Below are 20,882 nucleotides of genomic sequence, written 5' to 3' on the forward strand. Positions count from 1 at the left end.
AGAAATACACAGAAGATGTTGGTCACTTCTGAAGTAATGAATATAAGCCACGCTTAGGCTTAAAAAAAATGCAGACTTGGTCCTATGTGGTGATACCTGAGATAACCTACACAACTTTTTGTGCCTCATTTTCCTCATCTGTGAAATGGGGACTAAAACAGTACTTGTCTCATAGGATTATTATAGAAATTAAGGGGGATAGTGTATGTATAGAAACATACTAGCACAGTGCACAGGTCGAGGTAAAAGTCTAGTCTCAAAAAACAGTAAAGTACTCTGGATCTCCCTCTGCACAACACCCACCGCCTCCTCAAAGCTCACCTTATCTTCACACACTAATAACTGTCTCTACACGAAATGCAAACAAGTATCAGGAACATATGATTGCAAACCCATTGCTCAATGTGGCCTTTTCTATTTCATTAATTTCTGTGTGCAGTCATCCTGTTCTTATTTTCCCACACCTAACTGTGCTGATGAAATAATACTTCTCGGAGAGCTTTCTAAACCCAACCAGGGAAAGAGAAAGCCGTCATATGCACATGTCTAAAGTAAATAGCCGTCATATGCACATGTCTAAAGTAAATATCCCAACATTAACAACCATTATTTTAGATATTCAGATAAATACATATATGTAACTACACATATAAAAAGCAAAACTTTGGTTTTCTTAATTTCTCTGAAAATAAGTTGTCCTGGCTGGGTGTTTTGCCAATGATGGGAATTTACTACTTAGGCACCAAAATTTCTATTACCATTTTCATGAAACTTAAAGAAAACATGTAATCTACTTTTTTCTCAGAAAACTGGAAACATAACAATTTATCCTCTTTGTCACTCTGAACTTACTCTGTTCTTCACTCATCCAACTAATACCCACTGAGCATCTCCCATTGTCCTAGGGCTCATGTGTCACAGGACTTCACTGAGGTTTCAAGACATGTACTTTTCAGATAATTAAGCTTTTTTAGTTCCATTGTTCTTTTTCCCTCTCCCATTAATATTGAGAGCGTTTATATTATTGAACCATTGCTAAACATACAAATTAAACAGTTTATTAAAAGTAAACAGGCTATGAATAAGGGCTGAAGGGGCTAATGAATGCATAAAGTGAGTTTTACAGTAAGAAATTTGGCTGGATTAGAAAGCTGGGTTCTAAGGTATGTTTTGGTTGGGATTCTGGATCCATTTGAAAAATGAGATCTTTCTGTTAAAGGTTTTCACTTACAACTTATTCTAAAAGGGAGAAAGAAGAAAACATTTCTTGAAATATCAGCTGGCACACTATTATATTTTAGGTGAAACTGGGTTTATGGTTTTAAGTTGTCAGCCACATAATCAGAAGACTGTCTTTACTTGTTTAAAGACAGCAATTACTATAGTTAATGATTCTTAGTGATGGATTATTCATGCTAGTTAGCTAGCTGAACATTATGTTTCTATAACAGTAACAAGCATAATTAATATGTTTTGTGGCAGTTAAGAAGCAGATGTCAAACCAAAAGCTAAAATTTTCCAATTAGGGTGACAGAAAAAGGAAGGTGATATGAAAGTAAACTAGAGCAACTACAAAAATTTTAAGACTGAAAAGAGAGGAAATGAGACAGTATTTTAATTAAAGTTGACTTCCTTAATCTAAGAGCAAGGGGACAATTTTTACATAGTGATGTATCAATGTCTCAATAAGCCATTACTTTTTATTACAAAATGAAGCAAACTGAATGCAGGTGAGTGAACACAATCCTCTTAAGACAAACAGATTTAAATGCTTCAGCTGATTTATAATTGTTACTACATTTTTTAGGTTTCTAAACTTATTTTTTATTGTGGTAAAAAAAAATCCATCTTAACATTTTTAAGTGTATACAACTGTTACTTTTTTTTTTTTTTTTTTTTTTTTTTTGCGGTACGCGGGCCTCTCACTGTTGTGGCCTCTCCGGCTGCGGAGCACAGGCTCCGGACGCGCAGGCTCAGCGGCCATGGCTCACGGGCCCAGCCGCTCCGCGGCATGTGGGATCTTCCCGGCCCGGGGCACGAACCTGTGTCCCCTGCATCGGCAGGCGGACTCTCAACCACTGCGCCACCAGGGAAGCCCAATTGTTACTTTTTGAACTACTACGATTATTCATTCTCCTCTTATTACTCAGACTCACAATTTTCTTAGCCATTTTTCCTTAGCCATCTCCCTTACCTCATCCCAGGGTTCACACACTGAAATGCCTACAGAGGCTGGGGTGGGGGGCGGGCAGGGGAAAGGCAAATGGCCCCAACGAGCTCAATATAAGACAATAGAGAACGGCGGTGACTGTGGAGAACTGGCATTTAAACACACACACATGCATGCACGCGCGCACATACCTGTGGGCTGACTTCTGACTTGTTTTGTAATCCTTGGGGTAGAGCTAATAAAGGGACAAGAACTGTGGATTCCGATCCCAAATCTTGAATCTACATCATTGTTGCTATCACCCCTGGGCCACTGTCATCACTTCTGCTTCTTCCCAAGTCCACTTTTGTCCTTTCCTTATTCTTAACATCACATGTTTATTTGCATGTTTCCCTTGAATCCAAATCTGACACCAAAGGCCATGTTTTCTTTTTCAGATTGTTTTATGTATTTTAATTCTATATGACCAGTACAAACAGATTCATGGCTATTAAAGCTTCAGTGTGGATTACATCTTTACCAATATAAATTATCCTTTTTGACCAGACTAAAGCTTTTTACTTTGAATTCTGTCATCTTACAAATATGCCACCTACACTTTAAAATTTATTTTTGTCTATTATTGCACTGCCATCCTTCTACTTTAACTGATATTATTTTGCTTAGCTTTGTCTCTAAAAAACTTAATAGTTTTTGTTTTCCACCCAGCATGGCAGATTCTACCTTTCAGTAAGAGACCAAAACTACTGATAATTGCAATACGTTTGTTTCGCATTTTGTCATGCTTCTTATTCTTTTCTTTTTGCATTGATCGCATTTTTTCCTTTTTTCTTAAATATAGTTTTTCTATGAATGTGAAGAATAAAACAACATTTACTGACTCCACAATCTCTAAAATAAGGCATGTGATATTCTTTCTTATACATTTCTCTCTGTGTTTTTGAAGTGACCTGGGATACTGGACCCAGAATATTATTATTTTTTTCTACCATAAGGCACCTTGTAAGAATTATTTTTAACATCTGAATTGTTTAAAAACAAAATAGGAACAACTTATTTAAATGTCATTTGTTTCATCATTTTATAGTTCCTTGAATTTAAACTTGAATTCTTGATTTTGATTATTTGGGCAGCAAAGTATGCATTTTTTGTTGTTGTCGTTGGCAGCGGTGGTGGCATGTGTATGTCTGCCCTTGTATGGCTGAGAAGATCATTCTTTTGTTCTTATGCATATTGAATGCTAGCTCAGCTGGAAAAGCAAGTTTGAATCATAAACTTATTCCACTGCAATTTCATAGACATTATTCCATTACTCCTTATGTCATTAAATGACACAAAAGAGAAGTCTCATCACAAGCTGATATTTTCACTCCCTTTATTTTTTATCTGTTTGGAGTTCTTTAGGTTCTTTTTCCCCTTCATTTTAAAATTAAAAAACAAAACAAAACAACTTTACCAAAGTGTGGCTAGATTGCGGTCTCCATTAATTTTTCCTGGTGTTCTGAGGACAAAAGATATAAAATGAGAGTATTTCCTTTTATCTGCTAGTTCTGGGTTTATCTGGGTTCCTTATAATTCAATCTTCTATAACTCTTCTTTATGTTTTTTAAAATCATTTTATATTATATTCACTTACACTTTTTACAGGTTCGCTTTTAAAGTGTACGATTTAGTGGTTTTTGAAAGCTGTGCACTCACCACCGCTATCTAGTTCTAGAACATTTCACCCCAGAAAGAAACCCCATAACCATTAGCAGTCACTCCCCATTCCCGCTGTCCCTTAACACTAATCTACTCTTTGTCTTTATGGATTTGGCTACTCTGGATATTTTATATAAAATGAAATGTGGCCTGTTGTGTCTGACTTTCTTGTTTAGCATAATATTTTCAAGAGTCATCCACGTTGTAGCACCTATCAGTACTTCATTCCTTTCTATGGTTAAATAATATTCTATTGCATGGCTATACAACATTTTGTTTATACATTCATTTATTGATGGACACTGGGCGGTTTCCATTTTGGGGCTATTATGAATAACACCGCTATGAACATTTGTGTACATGTTCTTGCGTAGACCTATTTTTCTCCAATTCTATTAGGCTTATGTCCTGATCTTAAGGAGAAATATTCAGTCTTTCACCATTAGGAAAGATGTTAGCTGTAGGTTTTTTGCAGATGTCCTTTATAAGTTGAGGAAGTTCCCTTCTATTTCTAGTTTGTTGAGTTTCATGTTTTCACCTGAAAATCTGTTGGATTTTATCAAATGATTTTCTGTATCTATTGAGATGATCATGTGTCTTTTGTTCTATTGATATGGTATATCAATAGATTTTCTGACTGATTTTCATGTTTAACCAACCTTGCATTCCTGGAATAGATCCCACTTGATCATGGTATATAATTTTTATTTGTTGCCAGATTTGATATAAGGATTTTTGAGTCTATATTCAGAGTTTCTATTTCTTCTTGTTTTGATAGTTTGTGTTTTTGTACTAATTTGTCCATTTCACCTAGGTCAACTAATTTATTGCCATATAATTTTTCATACTATTCCCTAATACTATCTTTTATTTTTGTAAGGCTAGTAGCAATGTCTCCTCTTTATTATATTCACTTTTAAATATCATTTTGCTCTAAGTTTTAATAAAGTATCTTAATTTCGCTTTTAATTGACTATCATGGCTTCCTACGATGTTTAATATGCTATTCAGTCTTTATTAATTGTATTTTAAAGTCTGGGCTTTACTATTCAGTACATTTATGTTGTTTGGCTCTTACATCAATATCATTGTCCCTATACAATATTTTGTGCAACTCTTGAAAATTTCTTACAATAAGATGATACCCTTCCCAGTTTCTTGAACTTTTATTGTAGGGGTAGGGAGTACTTAAATTTAGAGATTCTAATCCCCATTTGAATTAAAAGTTATAGTTCACTTAAAATAATAAATCATAATAAAATAAAATCTAACATTTAATAAAATAACATTTAATAAGCATATAATACACACCAGGTATTACAATGCACTGTATGTGAAATCTCCGTGTATCAGTATAAACATCCCTGGACTGAAGTTACAGATTACAAAGCCAAATTTGAACCCAGTTTTGCATGACAACAGAAACCACGTTCTTAACCAGTGGTTGACAAACTTTTTTTTTAAAGGGCCAGATAGGAAATATTTTAAGTTTGTGGGCCACATGGGCTTTGCCGCAGTGACTCAACTCTGCTGTTGTAGCAAGAAAGCAGTCTTAACAATATGTAAATGAATGCGCATAGCTGTGTTCCAAGAAATCTGATTTACAAAAAAAGCTAGTGTGCTATAGGCCATCGGTTGTGGTCCCCTGCTCTTACCAGCACACCACACTGGCCTACTTCTCAAAGCCTTCCCTGATTACCACATAGATCAATTTCTTCTGCTTCTTCTGCTTCTGGACATCTACCATAGTAACTGTTGTAATACCATCATCCTAAATCATATATCCTTGTTTATATATATATATATGTCTTGTGATGCCTTCTTTTGTTAACTATATTGACAAAAGCTTATGCCAAGGAGTTAAGTGATTGTACATATCGCAATATTTTGTTGTATCTCTCTATAACACCCAACCCCATGCTACAGATTATAGTAGTTGAGAAATTTACTTGAGTATATCTGGAGAGTTTTGCCTCTATAAAGCCATTCATCTAAGTTCACATAATAGAAATGTAAAAACTGGACAATAAAGATGTTGATATGGAAATGCAGACAACTGCTGTATAGCCAAGGTTCTATGGTCAACATCTTTGATTATGAGTTTTTTTAAAGTAGAAAAAATATTTGTTTCCATTTTCTCAGTTTCAATTTTCTTCTCAGACTTTCCTATCTCAAGGGATCCTAATTTATCAAAACTATAAGTCCGTGATGTATTATTCTAAGAATGAGTAATAATTTAGGTAATAATCAAGGTATAGATGTTGATAATATTTTTCACATTTTAGAAATGGGTAATAACACCATTTTCCAGGATTAAAATTTTTTAGAATGAGTTCCTTTCTATGAAACAATGGCTTTGTGGCTTTTTTGGGCAGATAGCATTTGTTTTAAGATTTTTTAAATATTCAATTGTTCTTTCATTTACATTATACCCATATTTTTAATTCAGTCTATAAGAAGATACTTTGATACCTTGAGGCTCAAAGCAGATTTAAAACAGAATTGTCCTTTCATGTGTTACTGAATACATCTGTAATGAAAAGTACAGGACAAGTATTATATGTGGTATGGGCTACAGGGTCTTTTAACTAGAGATGCCGTCAGTCTCTGAGAAATGCCTTTGCCCAGAGACTTGAAATTTGGTAGTCACAGAAGTGAAAACTTGGTGTAAGAAGGTTAGAGTTTTCTAACCCGGAGAAAACAAACAAACAAATGAACAAACAGGAAACATAAACATCAGTCGGAACGAGAAGGAATACAATTTAAAGTTAGCATGGTTTTAATTATCAGACTATGGCTGAAACTATGGACTGGTTACCCCAAAATCACACTCGAACCACTGTTCCCCTGCTTCATCCACCACCAAGGCCCAAAGTCCCTGATATCTCAACATCCCTTGAAAGTAGGGACAGCTACATGCCATGAGACAGTAAGTCCACAGTCGACATTTGCTAGAGGTCACTGGGAAAGCTTTTACTTCCTGATTTAAAAGAGAAAGACTCAGTAGGCACAAGCCTTTCCTCATTCTTCCTGTCCTGAACTAGAATATGATGTCTCGATCTGCAGAAGCATCTATCTTGCATCAGGCACCAGGTGTTGTGAGGACAACACCCTGACAACATTAAGCCTCTAAACAAAAAGGACACAACCGCTTTCCTCTAGACTTCTTGTCATGGAAAAAGTAAATCCCTATTATTTTATGTCATTGTACATAAAACTTGCAGCTGAAAGCATTTCTAATTGATACATACTTGAAAACCACTTTTTAAATTGTCAGTTACTTTGGGGCCACATAATGTGAGTAAAAATTGGCTTTTAAGATAACCTTGGACAATAGGATTTCTTTCTCTTTCAAAATGTTTAATTTCATATTAATAATTATTAACAAAATCTGTTATATTAAAAAATGAATAGTTATTATTAGGTCTTCATAATTTTGTTATTGACATTTTATTTTTAAAAGAACAAATCAAAAACTCTGAAATACAGAAAAAGTTACTTTTCTGGCTTAACATACCTTGTGCTCAATACCTCACAATATAATTTTTAAAAGTTCCCCGACTTAGCAAGGACAAAAGTTATACCATTGTTACATAGCTGTCAGAATACTGGAATTGTATAAATTTCATCCAGTATTATACGTCAAATGACGTATGGTATAAATCCAATTTAACCTGCCTTAGACATAGAACAAGAGATTTAGGATACTATGTGAAGGTTTCTTAACTGGAAGGCTGAATGTATCTAAAAAACATTAATTGCTTCAATGATTTTAAATTGCTTTGTGAAGTACACAACAATTAAATGCTCTGATAATTGATTTAATTCAAGTGAGTGGCAAAAATTATACATCATAATACAGTATTTATAGCATACTACTAAAAGATGAAAAAACAATAAAATTAACTCTTCAAGTTACATAGGATTAAAAGACCTCAAATAAAACTTAGGCTCAGAACAAAATTTAGGTTATCAAGAAAATGGCAGAAGCAATCCAATATTGGCAAAATATCAAAAGTATCTTGGTGAGCTCTTTCGGGTCCATTCAAAAGAAGCTAAGACACTAAGGGGAAAATAGACTACAGGTTGACAGGTACTCACTGAATTGCTAGATTGTGCAATAGAAATCACTTTCTGACACTTGAGTTACTGTTACTGGGAACTCTGGTATATCTGGGAAAAACAATACACTTAGGCAAATGAGGTTATTAAATCAAAGTAAATTCCATCTGCCTTTCTTCTCACACTAAAATTATGAGCTGTGTGCTCAGAAGGCTCCTTTCCTAGGCTGAACCAGAAGGGGGCCTTGAAGCACTAGCTAGAGCTGGAGGTCCCATGCACACTTCATCAGCTATGCTGTATGGAAGGTCAGCACTGAGTACTGTCAATGCCAAATCTCAGAACTCATCTCTTCCCCATGCTGGCTCAAAGATGACAAATACCTGAATAATTTAGATTTAATAAGCCTGAATAAGGTCTCCCATTGTAACCATTTCACTGAAAACAGAACATTCAAGAGCAGTTAAGTTTTAGTTAAGATAAAGCCTCATGTTACGTTTATATACTTTTCTCTAAGTCTCTATGTGTCAAGAAAAAAAGTCATAAAGTGTGTGTATATACACATAGCACAGAATGTTACTTAAAAGTACATCTTTAAGTCAGCAAAGTTCTAGAGACAAGGAGAGACCACACAAATTTCAAATGGCATTGAATTAATAAATTTACATTTAAAGTATACACACATGCAAGGTTGTAGTTAATAGCAATGTTTACTCCATTCAGAAATCCAACAAAATACAGTGATATTTATATTTAGCTCAATATAAGCAACTGTTGTGGGCAGAGGGCTGAATTTAGTGCTAAAAGACATGTTTAAAAAAATTCAGTTTTCTAGGTGTACTTGTGAAAAATGTAAAATGATGCTTCTTTACAGGTTGTCAACTGTAACTGTTACTGTTAAACTATTATGTGTAAGGCTCTCAAAGTAAATACCAAGATAAATGAAACTCAGTCTTAATTCTGAAGATACTAAGCATCTGGTGAAGAAGACAGGAACTCACCTAACTCTATACAAGGCACTATGCTAAGCATTTAGAGTAACGCCAGCGAACCACGAAGAAGGAAGATTAATCAAACATCAGTTCTAAGCCAAAGTGTATCTATCGCATGCTAGTAAAGGCATATTAAAAAGCAAACAAATGATAGTTAAATATCTGCTATTATTAAATTTACTACTAAAGAACTATTTACAATTAACTAGAATTCTCCAGGTCTTATAATAATAAAAGAAAAATCACATTTGAATTCTTAATTCTAACATTAATCAGATTAATTTGTTTCTGGAATAAATGCCAAATTCCACATGTGCTTAAATACAATGAGTCTGGCTCTTTTTTTTTTTAAAAGAACAATTAGAAAAATGGAAGAGCGAATTCAATTTTTATAGAATAAAGTATGCTTTTCCTAGATAAGCTTCTACAAAGGTATCTTACTGGAAGTAAACAGTGGTGAGCCACAGGCTTCCTTGGCTGTAGAATGCAGACCTTGAGTATCACTGGTGGGAGAACCCTTTTCCTTACCTATAACTGCCTATCTCTGGAAGAATTTAGAAATGTTGGCACATGAAGTTGTAGGTAAGTCTTTGCAGTCCACATAGTCTGAATCAAATTGGGCTCAAGTAACACTTTTGCAAAGGTTAACCAGCACAAGGTCATTCTCAGAAGGCCTAATGTATAGTACTTATTCTGTGAGGGCAACTGACTCTCGTTTGTCAAAGTGCAAGATGTATCAATGCGTACATTAAAGAAGTATTGGTCCCCACTTCTAATTCAGTAAGGTTATAGGGCAAGTTCTTTCTACTGAGCATTATATAAGGTGCTGAGAACAAATAGGAGATAGGAAAGAAGCATAGTGTCTAGGAACTAATAATTGTTAACTTAAAACACACTGATCCAGACTTTAAGGACTAAATTCTGAAAACATTAGACATAAGACTGAAAATAAGACAGAAACAAATCTTTACCTTTGTATAACAATCTTGCTCCCCAAAGCCTGTTTAACCTTAGGAGATGACTTTAAAAGGCAGCAGGGGCTGTGAGGGGAGGGTCCTGCTCATCTTTAGTGTCTGGTTCAAGTACCTTTGCTATTAAGGGGGAAAACCTCAGTTTTTACTTTTAATATTATATCCAAATAATATTAAGTTTCACTTAGAAGTGAATGTATACATGCAGGATCCTTTTCACTTTGCTTCAGTAACCCATAATTATTCAAAACCTAATGAATTAATGTCAGTCTGACTCCAGTTAAAATGACAATGTAGGTAAGTACTGTCTCCCACTATGGGTATAAGCCTCTAGAAATTAATAACTGGGAAAACAGGTCATGAAATCACTTACAGGCATTCAACAAAAAAAAAAAGGTCAAATCTCTTGCTAAGGGTATGTGTCTCAAACAGGTTTCTTCATATCTATGCCCCCTTGTACTCCACCTCTCCCCCACTGCCACCCCCCAAAAACCATTTGATCTTGAACCTTTACGTCTTGCTTTTTTGTACTGCATGCATCAGTGAATCCTCCTGTTAGAAAGAGAAACCCATACCACTCAATTATTTTTACTCAATAGGCTTAGAGTTAGAATTATAAATTTAAAAAAAATCCAAAGTATATTGTAATTTGAAATTAACCAAGTCTTTCAGCTAAAGAACACTAATTTCATGAGCATCTTCCACTTGAGAGACATTCTGCACTCCGTTGGTTTTCTTCTTTCTCATCACATGCATACTCTGATAGCCATACACAGAGAGTAAAAATCAAGCACAGAATAATATGCTTTTAACCTAGGTAGTACTTCACATAAAATTGTAAACTGTCATATGATGAACATTTTCAACACCAGTAATGTACAAGAAGTCTTCAGATTATCTGCGATTTAATGTGAACACCAATTTAAAATGTGTCAAGAGTTCAAGGTAACAAATACTTAAGTGCCACACACTGCCAATGATTTTCTTCCTTATAAAAACATGGTTTTCTTACTCTCAAATGTTATAGGAAGCCAATCTCTTTCACTGACACAATAAAAAAGATCCATATCTTGGAAACAGGTGAAAAATCCAGTACTTTAATACCACAGACTCATTCATTCCTAATGAGATTCTATCCTTTTTGATACTTCAAAGCAGAAGACCTATAAATAGTTGGGATTCAAAGTACATCTGAATTTCGACTGTTTTGGTATTTATTTTCTATCTCACTTACTTGATTATTAACTGATTCCCAATCAAACCCTTTCAAAAAGATCTTCTGATAAAGGCCCTGAAAAAACTTCATTGCCAGTATTATTATTAATTATTACATGGGGGAAACGACCCAGTGACAGCAAGTATTCAATTTCACAAAATGAATCAGTAGCAGAGCCTGAGAGAGAATCTGAGACTCTGATTCAGGATGATCTATTTAATCAGAAATAACAAGGGCAAACACAGTCTTTTCCAAGCCTAACTAACTATACCCAAGTACCCATTTTTCCCCCTAAAATCATTTTCACAGGGTCATATCAGCTATGTGGATTAACAGACTCTCCTGTGATGTAGCAAAGATAAAATCCCATCCTTACCATGGCTGCTAAATTTAGTGGCTACTGTTGCTTTTTCTTTCTTCTAAGCTCTTTGCTGTTTCTAATACTTACCTGATCTACTTGAGGACAATCGAAAAGCAGCTGTTTTTCTAAGATCTGTCCCCCTATATATTCCTCTAGTGGGTGAGAGTATGGGAGGGAGTGTTGGAGTATATACATTGATAAGTCACTTAGGCTTATCAGTAGTAGCACTCAGTAGGATTGAACTTGAAGCTATGAAGAGAATTCTTTCCAGCCATTTCTTTTCAAAAAGGAATTTTGTATCACAGAAATAAAATCCCCAAATCATGAGTAAATCAGCAAACCATGAAAACAAAACAAAACAAACAAGAATAGAAGGTAATTACTCCATTTTATTGACCCTAGTTCAAAAAAAAAAAAAAACCCAGATTAAAGTATTCAGGCAGACTCTGAAATATACAACTGTCACAAGGAAAGCATTTCAGAGCAAAATGTGCTGCAATATGCTACTATGATTAAAAGCCATGTAATCTGGAGAACCTCTGTGACAAAAAGAAAAAGAAAATGAACTAGGCAAATAGCTTTTTACAGTTTTTTTTCTAAAAAAAGGCTGTAATTTTGTCATAGTTACACAAAGGTAGATGTGACTTTCATCTTAGTATTAAAGCGTAATTTTCACCTATTGGTGTTTAATTACACTCAAAGAAATCACACGTGGTTTAATACTAAGAATAAACTATTATTTTATGACACTATTACATGTGTTAAGCCTGAGCCCTTCATAACACATACTAAGGGAAATCATTTAGCATACACTGTCTAAACAGAAAAGATCCTTGCACAGCTTTTCTTGTACTTTTGTTTTTTAAAATGTACAAATATTACTAGACACAAATGAGAGAATAAGGAGCAGCTGTGAAGTACACCATACGTTCCCACTGTAGGCTGAGTCCTAGTCTTTGTTCCGATAGTTTAAAGCCACTGGAAGGAAAGCGAAGTGTCTCCATTAAAAAACATTTTTACATTATTGCTGGCAAAAGTTATACTTCTGATAGGTTCAGTCATCGTGATTATTCCTGACTGTATTTCCTTCTTTAATAGACATCTCTTTCAATTCTAGGAACCTGCAGTATAACCACCCTGGAAAACAGGTCGGTAGCAGGGCAATCTGATAAAACAACGTGAAGGATAGATAGTAAAGAAGAATGCTAAGTTATTTTCCTAGTGAAACAGTTCTGAAGTAATTCTCTATCAGTGACAAAATTTTTGTTTTTTACCAGCTACGCACCTATCCAAATATCATCCACCTTGTCCTCAATTAGCAGTTTCCTCAATATTAAAATTTCCCAGAATAGTTTTAATGGTACAACTCAAACCAAAAACACTAACCACGCCCTTTATACCCTGAGTCAAGCCACCTTTTGCTTTTTATCCCCCCGCAAACTCCAAAAACGTACATCTTTCACCTAAAAGGGTTTGCACCAGTTCCCTAACCCGAGTCAGAGACTCTTTTTGGCTGTGCCTTGATAAAATTCCTATTGGAAGACGCTTTCTCCCGGGCAGAGGAGACGCCCATAGAGGCACCCACGCTTACCTCCCACACACCTGCAGCCCCTGGCGGGATGCTGGAGCAGAGGATCCGAGGACTGCGCTCCTCTCCTGTTCCTGCTCTCCTCTCTCCCGGGAAACTACAGTCCAGGCTGCGCCTTCTGCTGCTACAGGGACCTAAGCTCCGCCTCCCCCTCCTCTAGTTGGCGAATTCGGCAGCTGTTGCTCCTCCCCCTGCTGTTCCGGCTGTTGCCCTGGCTGAAGGCGGCGGGAATCTGCTTCCCTGGTACCTTCGCGCTCCCCGCACTTCTGCAGCTGCTCTGCCGCTTCCCTTCCCCGGGGACCCCTCTCCCTTCACTCAGTGGCCTGACACCTACAGCAGCCTCCCGCCCCGTCCGGGCACCTCCGCGAGGAGCCCAGGCTCAACCTATCCCTGCCTGAGCCGCAGGTCTCGCCGCTCGGTGTGCCTGGTGCTTGGCCGCTTTCGGGGAAACTGCTCCTCCAGCCAGGGTGAATCCTCACACCGCGCCCTCCCTCCATCCTGCCTATTATTCCCGCGGCTTCCTCTCCGCCCGAGCAGCTCGACCGCCCCACGTTCCCCACTTGGAGTTCTCCCCCCGCCCCGCTTCCTTCCTCGGCTCCGCTAGCCCGCCCCCACAATGGGTGAGTCGCCTGCCGGGCCGACCCTGCATCCTGATTGGCGCAGGTGAGAGCTGACCCCTCCCTTCCTCTTCTTTCCGTGCACTCTCTCTCTTTTTCTCACCTCCTCCCGCACAGACAGGGAACTCTCCTACTATTGGCTAAAAGTGTCCCCACCCATCGCCTAAGGCTCCACCGCATGGCTTGACGGGAATTGTAGTCTTGCATGTGCAGGAATTGCCGACAGCACCGGCGAGTGGGACTACGAGTCCCCATAGGCCCCTGCGCGACTCCGGCAGGGCAGGATTCCGGACAACGCCTGGTTCCTCTCGGGTCCTTCCGGCGTCGCCGGAGTGAATTGATCTGGGAGTTGAAGAGGGCTCCAAAGGTGGCAAGTGAAGTCACTGCCTCTGTTGCCGGTAAGGTGTGGCTGTTCTGTCCCAGTCACCGTAGTCCCGCGCGGAGCAGAAGAGCTCTGGGGTCACACGGGGGTCGTGGCTGAGGCACTCGGGCTTGGTTCTGGCAGGCGGAGCGGACGGGGCTGGGAACGGGGCCCTATGGGCGTAAGCGAGGTTACCCTACGCGAGTGGCGTAAAGCGGGTTTGTAAATGCCGCCTGCCCTGCTCGGGCCTGAACGCCTCCAGGAAGTCTCCTCTAGGTGGGGGCGGGAGGGGAAGGGCGAGGTTGGCCTCTGGTGCCCCCGGAGGAGGGAGAGGGCGGATGTGCCTGGGGTGGGGTCCTCTGAAGGTGTGGCTTGGGGCGGGGAGATGAGGCTGCTGTTTTCCCCCTGCTTTAGAAATAGGAGAGGGAAGGAGTGGAGGAAGGAAGGGGCGCTTGGAGTCTGCTTTTGAGATGACTCGGGTTATGCCCTTTGAGGGAAGAGGAGAACTGTAGAAGAGTCAAATGTTGACAGAGACCTACGGATTCAGTACCAGTTTCATGACGTGGTCCCTCTAAGGAGGTAATTTTACCCTAAGTAGAAAAGCTTAACGCTATAAAGATGTAATTCCTAAGATGTATTTACTGTTTACTGTTTTCAAAGAGCATTCACAGTTGGATGCTAATGAGGAAACTGAGGGGATAAATGACGTGCCCAAGGTCACACACGTAGGGACAGATCGTCTGAATCTAATCTAGTTGTAATCCAGCTTCTGCATCGGAGCTGCCGCACCAGAAAGGAGTAGGGAGTTTGTTTTTTTTTTGAAGAGGGTGGAGGAAGTTGCAAAGTAATGAATTTTAGGTATTTCTAAGAAGCCATCTGTGAGGTGAAGAGTTTTTTTGAGCTGGAGAGAAATTCCTCAGCAAAAGAAAAGCACGCACTCTAACCTGTTGGAAAAATAAGAAGAATCAGTTTCAACTTACCTATTTTTTCCTTTTATTAGAGGTATATTAAATGATGGACTGTGCTACCATTTTAAAGGGTAGTTGATGGGACAGGAGAAAGTCAGGTAACAATACAGCTCATCCTTACTGGTGAAAGATATTCCTTTCCCTTTCTACCTTAGTCTTTACTCTGTTCTTTTACTTTCAGCTGAGAACAATGGGATTAGGATTCTTTCACGAAACTTATTTTACACTTTTTCAAATAATGCAGCAGCAAGAAAGAGTTTATTTCTAGTTGTGCTCATTACTAGAAAAGAAGATACGTTGCATTTCTTGGAGGTAGCATCACATTTTTGTTGATTTTTATTTACTTCCCCTCATTTTCTTGGCTCGTGTGTGTGTTGTGTGTGTGTGTAATTAATAACAACAGGCTCTTGTATATTCTATTTTTCTTAGCATCATCTATGAGTTTTAACTCATCCTTATTTTATATTAAAGAATGGAAAAATGGACATTTGTGTTTTATATTGAGCAGAAAGCAGTGTGCTTGTTCCAGTCTTACCCATTGTTGTGACCAATTATAATTACAGTTCACATATATTATTATTAGACAGTTCTTTAATAGAATTTTAGGAGTATGTTCATTGACATTAAGATCTCTTCCTGGTAAGTTTATAGCTAAAAATCGGGTATCTACTGATAGCAGGTAATCAGTCATGATTTACTGTTGTATAAGTTGACCATTTAAATATGCAGTATTTTGAATGTACTCTGAAATTATTAAAATTATCCACAATGTGTTTAACTTTTGAATGCAAAAACACTTTATAGGATCAGAAATACTCTTACATTCCTCTTTTATTGAAACTCAGATGATCTGGAAATTAATATGACTTTTAAAATGAAAGAGAGGTATGATGCTATAGAATGAAGTAAAATAAAAAATAATTAGTACCATAAGTAAGTAATGCAGTAGACAAGGAAGGAAGACTGAACAAATGGAAAATTATGTGGAGGTAACTGGCTCAGTGCTGTGTTAGAAGGGTGCGGTAGTTTAAATAGACCATAAACTGAATATGAGTCAGTTATGGTAAAGCAAGAATGTGAAAGTATTTTCTATATGGCCATGTAGGCATTTGCTTTTTGTTGGAGGAAGTGAGAAATGAGTTCTTATTTTTGACATGCAGTTAGGAGGTTGTGGAATGACTTTTGAACCAAAAGCCAGGAAAATTTGGAAATTAGTAAAATTAATATAATGCACTTGTCTAGTGAGTGTTAGTTTTTGTCCTTGGTTCGATTCTACACCAACTGCTCTTCATCTCTGAGCTTCATTATAGTATTGATATTTCACCAATGGCGAATGGTGAGTAACGGAATGGCGGGATAATGTTTCTGTTGTATTTATCATCTTTCAGTCACATGCTGGAGTACTGTGGTCATTTTGGAGCTCTGCACACTGAATAACTTAGGGCTCACAGAATGATGTGTACACTTGTATTTTTATAGTAGTTTGCAGTTCGCCAGTGTCCACATTTATTGTCATTTTGGGTTTTGCAGGAGCCTTGTGTGAACTTTTGGACCTCATCTCTTATAGGGCTTAGGTTGTGTCCCATATACATGATTTTTTTTTCTTTAAGGATGTAAGATCTGTAAGAACAGGACTGTTGTGTTATCATTCTGTTTCCCAGTAGGTAAAATAATTGAGTACCTGTTTACAAAGAGAATAAAGAAGTTCAGATTGGTTAAGTGCAAGATCACGGAGCTAGTAACTGGTGGGACCAAGGCATAATCCAGGTCTTCTGACTATAGATATTTAATATTGTGGAATAAAGACTCAGTTCCCTTAGATTATTTATTTTACATGAGAAAAAGACTTAAAATGATTTAAATATTCAAATACTGTTACCCTCTTACTCAGTTTAATGCTCACAGTTTCTCTTGTCTCCTATCTAGCTCTCCATCCTTAACCCCAGCCTTTCTCATTTACCGTGCTTTTCAATTACTACCTACAAAAGCTCTTTCCTGACCTTTGTACGTGTTACGTCCTCCTGCCTGGCTGCTTCCCCTCCCCTTCCCAAGTCTGGCCCACTCCTAGTTAATTTTCAAGTCTCAGTTTAAATGTTATTTCTCAGGGGAACCTTCTCTGACCATTGACCCCTCCTTCCCCAAACTACAGTAAGTTCCCACTATATCTTCACCATACTCTGTAATTCTTTGTAGCATCATCACAAGAGGAACTTAATTATTTCTGTGTTTATTTGGTAAATGTCTGTCTCGCTCACTAGATTGTAAGCTACCTGAGCAGGGCCCTCATTTGTCATGTGCCTTACCTCACTACTTATACAGTAGTGTCTGACACAAAGTTAACTACTCAGTAATTATTTGCTGAATTTATGAACAAATGTAAGTGCATTCATGCACAGTGCCTCCAGCACTCTACTAGGGGCAGAAATACAGAAATTAATAAAGGAGACATGTTCCCTACCTTTGAATAAAAAGGAGTTATTTTCAGAAGTTTAATATAAATTGTAGAAAGATGTTTGTTCTTCCTTAGAGGTCTGTAAAATCAGGGTAGTTTTCTATATGGACATGGCAAAGGAATCATTTTCTATTACAGCAAAATTTCTGTATAACAGCATTTTGGACACCTTGTCACTATCCTGCTTTTGCAAGCAACATTCATTATAACAGAATACAGATGTGGAAGAAACTAACTTTCAGTGGATTCTGTTCTTCCCTAATGGTATCTCATTCTGTCCTCAACAAAATTCATGCATTTTCCTTTTTTCTTTGTTGTTTTGTTTCATTTTTTAACCACAGTATCTTCCTTTGAGTTTTTACCTTTAGTATCACCTGCCTTAGGCAAGGTGACTGTAAAATTGAGTAGTACTTATTTCAGAGGAGCTTATAGTTTGTGCTTCTTGAAAGTTTTCATATTTGAGTGAGTCTTATGGTAATATCTTATTTGCTTTAACCTAGATATTTATGAGAGTAAAAATATTATTTTCAAAACATGCAGACTAAATTCAGGAAAAAATTGTGTCAGGTTTTGGTCCTGAAAACAAATTCTCTGATCTTTCACAATACTGTAATAATGGCATAGAATAAATTCAACAGCTCTGTGTTGCTATAGCTTTGCCTGCCTTCATGAATTTACCCATTTACTCTTACACAAGATATTGTCGAAAAGTGATTGCTGATATTTGGCTTTAAAACTTGGTAATGCTCCCAGTTTTTATTTTTAAATGTAAGTCTTTGATAAGTCCTAAATTTAATTTTTAAAAAGTAAGTCGCTATGTTGTTTGAATCTTGGATAAAAAATTGATATTGACCTAGCATACTAATATGTGAAAGATAAAACTGAAGTACTGCTTCTTATATCTTGTTGGGTTATTAAGGTTGATATGATTGGTAATGTATGCCAAGAATTTTAAGCTAATTCCATGATAAACAATTTTTTTCCATAATATAAACTGCAGAAGTGATTTAGATGTTAAGTAGTGTCATCGATGGTGTGTATTATTGCATTTGAAATGTTATAGAAAGTTGCAGTCTTAGAGATTTATGTTTTAGCAATCTGCGCGTGCACATACACACACACACACACACACACACAATGTAAAAAGTGAAAGCATCTTTATTGTAGCAGTTAGAAATAATTTATTGGCAGAAAGGTAAACAGTATAGTTTGGTGGTCCATTTTCGTCTGTATGAAGATGAAGAAGTCAGTTTTCTCATTTTAGCTATACAATTAATTGCATCTTGGATGTAATATTAGTTTTATTTTTCAAGGTCACCCTTACATTTTTGGTATGTATAATCTTTTTTTTTTTTTAACCACCCAAAAAGTGAAATATTCAGTCTCACTATGCAGTTGCCTAGAATCAGGTGTTGCTATTAAAAAAAAAGAAAGAAAGAAAAGAGGATTTTTTATCAGCAAGCTTATGAATTATTGGGTAACAGCAGTAGAGCTTATTAAGTGGTAGTCGCTACTGTTTACTTAGGCCAGTCCTTTGGAAATAAGTTTACCAGAAGTAAGTTAGATTGCATAATAATGATACTTTGGTTCATTCATTTATCAAATATTTATTGAATATATATTATGTATAAAATTGCCTTAAATCTTCTTTGTACCAACCCTGTGATGTAGAGGCACTATTATCCCCAAGGTAAATGAGAAAACTAAAGTACAGGGAGGCTAAGTAACCTCCCTGAGGTCACACAACCACTTATTGCTTGGAATTAGGATTTGAATCCATGCTGGCCGAGTTAAGACACCATATTTTTAATCATGGCAGTAAAATGATGTTAGTGATTGAGCGCCATTGGAGGGCAGTTAGAGTTGCAGTTACAGAAAAGTTGTATCTTAGATGCTAAGGTCGGTGTGGCAGGCAAAAATTACTTATCTTCAAGCTTACTCTAAAAAAAAACACTTAGGAAGTTACCACATTGGAAACTAACAGAGCGTCAACACATTTTTCCTCTAGCATTGGAATAGGATTACTTTTCCTTTGAGTGCTGGATCAGGTATTTAACTTGTTATTCAGAGATCATGTTGGAAAAGAAATATGTACGTTATAATACATAATCACAGTGTGATTATGTGGAATCACAGTGTGGTGAGCTGCTCATCATGAGGGACAACTATGGCTCTCAGTCTGATTGGGGGGGCAGCAGATCCATGTCTTTATCTCTTTCATTCTGGGGCTTATATGCGTGGAATGGAATTATGATCACCTACCTATTTCAATAGTTCTCTTTTTTGTTGTTTTCTTCAAAAAAAATTGTTCAGCATGTTCATTGAATTTGCATAGAAAAGTGTATATATAGTATGACACAGGTATGCTCCCTGGAGTTATGTGAAGTGGCAGCTTAACATGTATTTCTTTACTGTCTCTCTTCCCTGCAAGACTGCACACCCTCAAGGGCATGGACTATATCTGGCTTTTCATCATCACATCTCTAACACTGTTGCTGATGTAGACTGACTATATAGAGTACTGAGCTAGGTACTAGAAAATAGAGAACAGAATAAAACTTCTCTACAGTGTTTATAATTTGGTGGATAATAGGGGATGGAAAGACCGTCATATGGACATTTAGCCATTCTGATATATTAAGTACTTGAACATGCATCAATTCATTTGATAATTTTGGGTCAGAGCTGATAGGAGGGGGGAAAATGATAGTTTCTCTAAGTTACCTTCTGGTCCCTGGCACTGAAACATGCCTTCCTGCTTTATTCAACCATCCTGTCTTCAGGATGAACTGGAACTCCAGTGGAGTTTGGAGTTCAGGAAGGACAAAATCCTAAGATGTTACACATCTGCTGCCTTCTTAGACTTCATTAGGTTGCTGCAACCAAAGGCATTTGGGAATGGTAAATGAATCAGACATGGCCTCCAGATTTCAATTGCTCCCTATACCAGTTCACATTGTTGCAAGGCTTTCTAATTTAATTACAAAGCATTTTGAATATGGTCTTTTATTCAGAAGTAGATACTTGTGGATGCCTTCGTCGGTAATCAAATTGGCATTTTGGCAGTATTTTCAAAACTTGAGAGATTTCTGAGGTCCTACCTTAATTTTGGTGTGCTTCCTTGAAGAATGAATTACAGTTTTGCAAGTGAAGGTCAGGTGGAATTGTATGTATGGTTTAAGCAGAGACCATTCTATCTCCCTTATTTCTTCTTGTGACTAATAGAATTTTTATTTGAGATCAGTTGGGAGCTAAAGGTGAGGTTAAAGTTCATCATCATGATAGAATCTTGTCCTTATTAGCATCTACTGGTAAACAAATGAGTCAGAGTCCATTTATCATCTGAGGCTAATAATTTTATCAACGTTTAAGTGCTTTGTGGCAGTGTTGTGGTGCAAAGAAATTTGATAAGGTAAGATAAGAAAA

General features: G+C 37.1%; 2 protein-coding genes across 2 annotated transcripts in view; one reads left to right on the forward strand and one right to left on the reverse strand.

The window, feature by feature from the left end:
• SERPINI1 (serpin family I member 1) overlaps window positions 1–13,172 on the reverse strand; it is a 68,213-nt gene extending 55,041 nt beyond the window's left edge. The window contains exon 1 of the mRNA XM_082839727.1: window positions 13,062–13,172. The gene's annotated coding sequence lies outside the window, so the exon portion shown is untranslated. The remainder of the gene's footprint in view (window positions 1–13,061) is intronic.
• An 803-nt stretch (window positions 13,173–13,975) lies between these two features.
• Window positions 13,976–20,882, forward strand: part of PDCD10 (programmed cell death 10) — a 39,916-nt gene continuing 33,009 nt past the window's right edge. Inside the window, exon 1 of the mRNA XM_082839897.1 lies at window positions 13,976–14,073. The gene's annotated coding sequence lies outside the window, so the exon portion shown is untranslated. The remainder of the gene's footprint in view (window positions 14,074–20,882) is intronic.

Source organism: Leucopleurus acutus, assembly GCF_964270905.1.
Source record: "Leucopleurus acutus genome assembly, chromosome: 5".
Taxonomy (NCBI): Eukaryota; Metazoa; Chordata; class Mammalia; order Artiodactyla; family Delphinidae; genus Leucopleurus; species Leucopleurus acutus.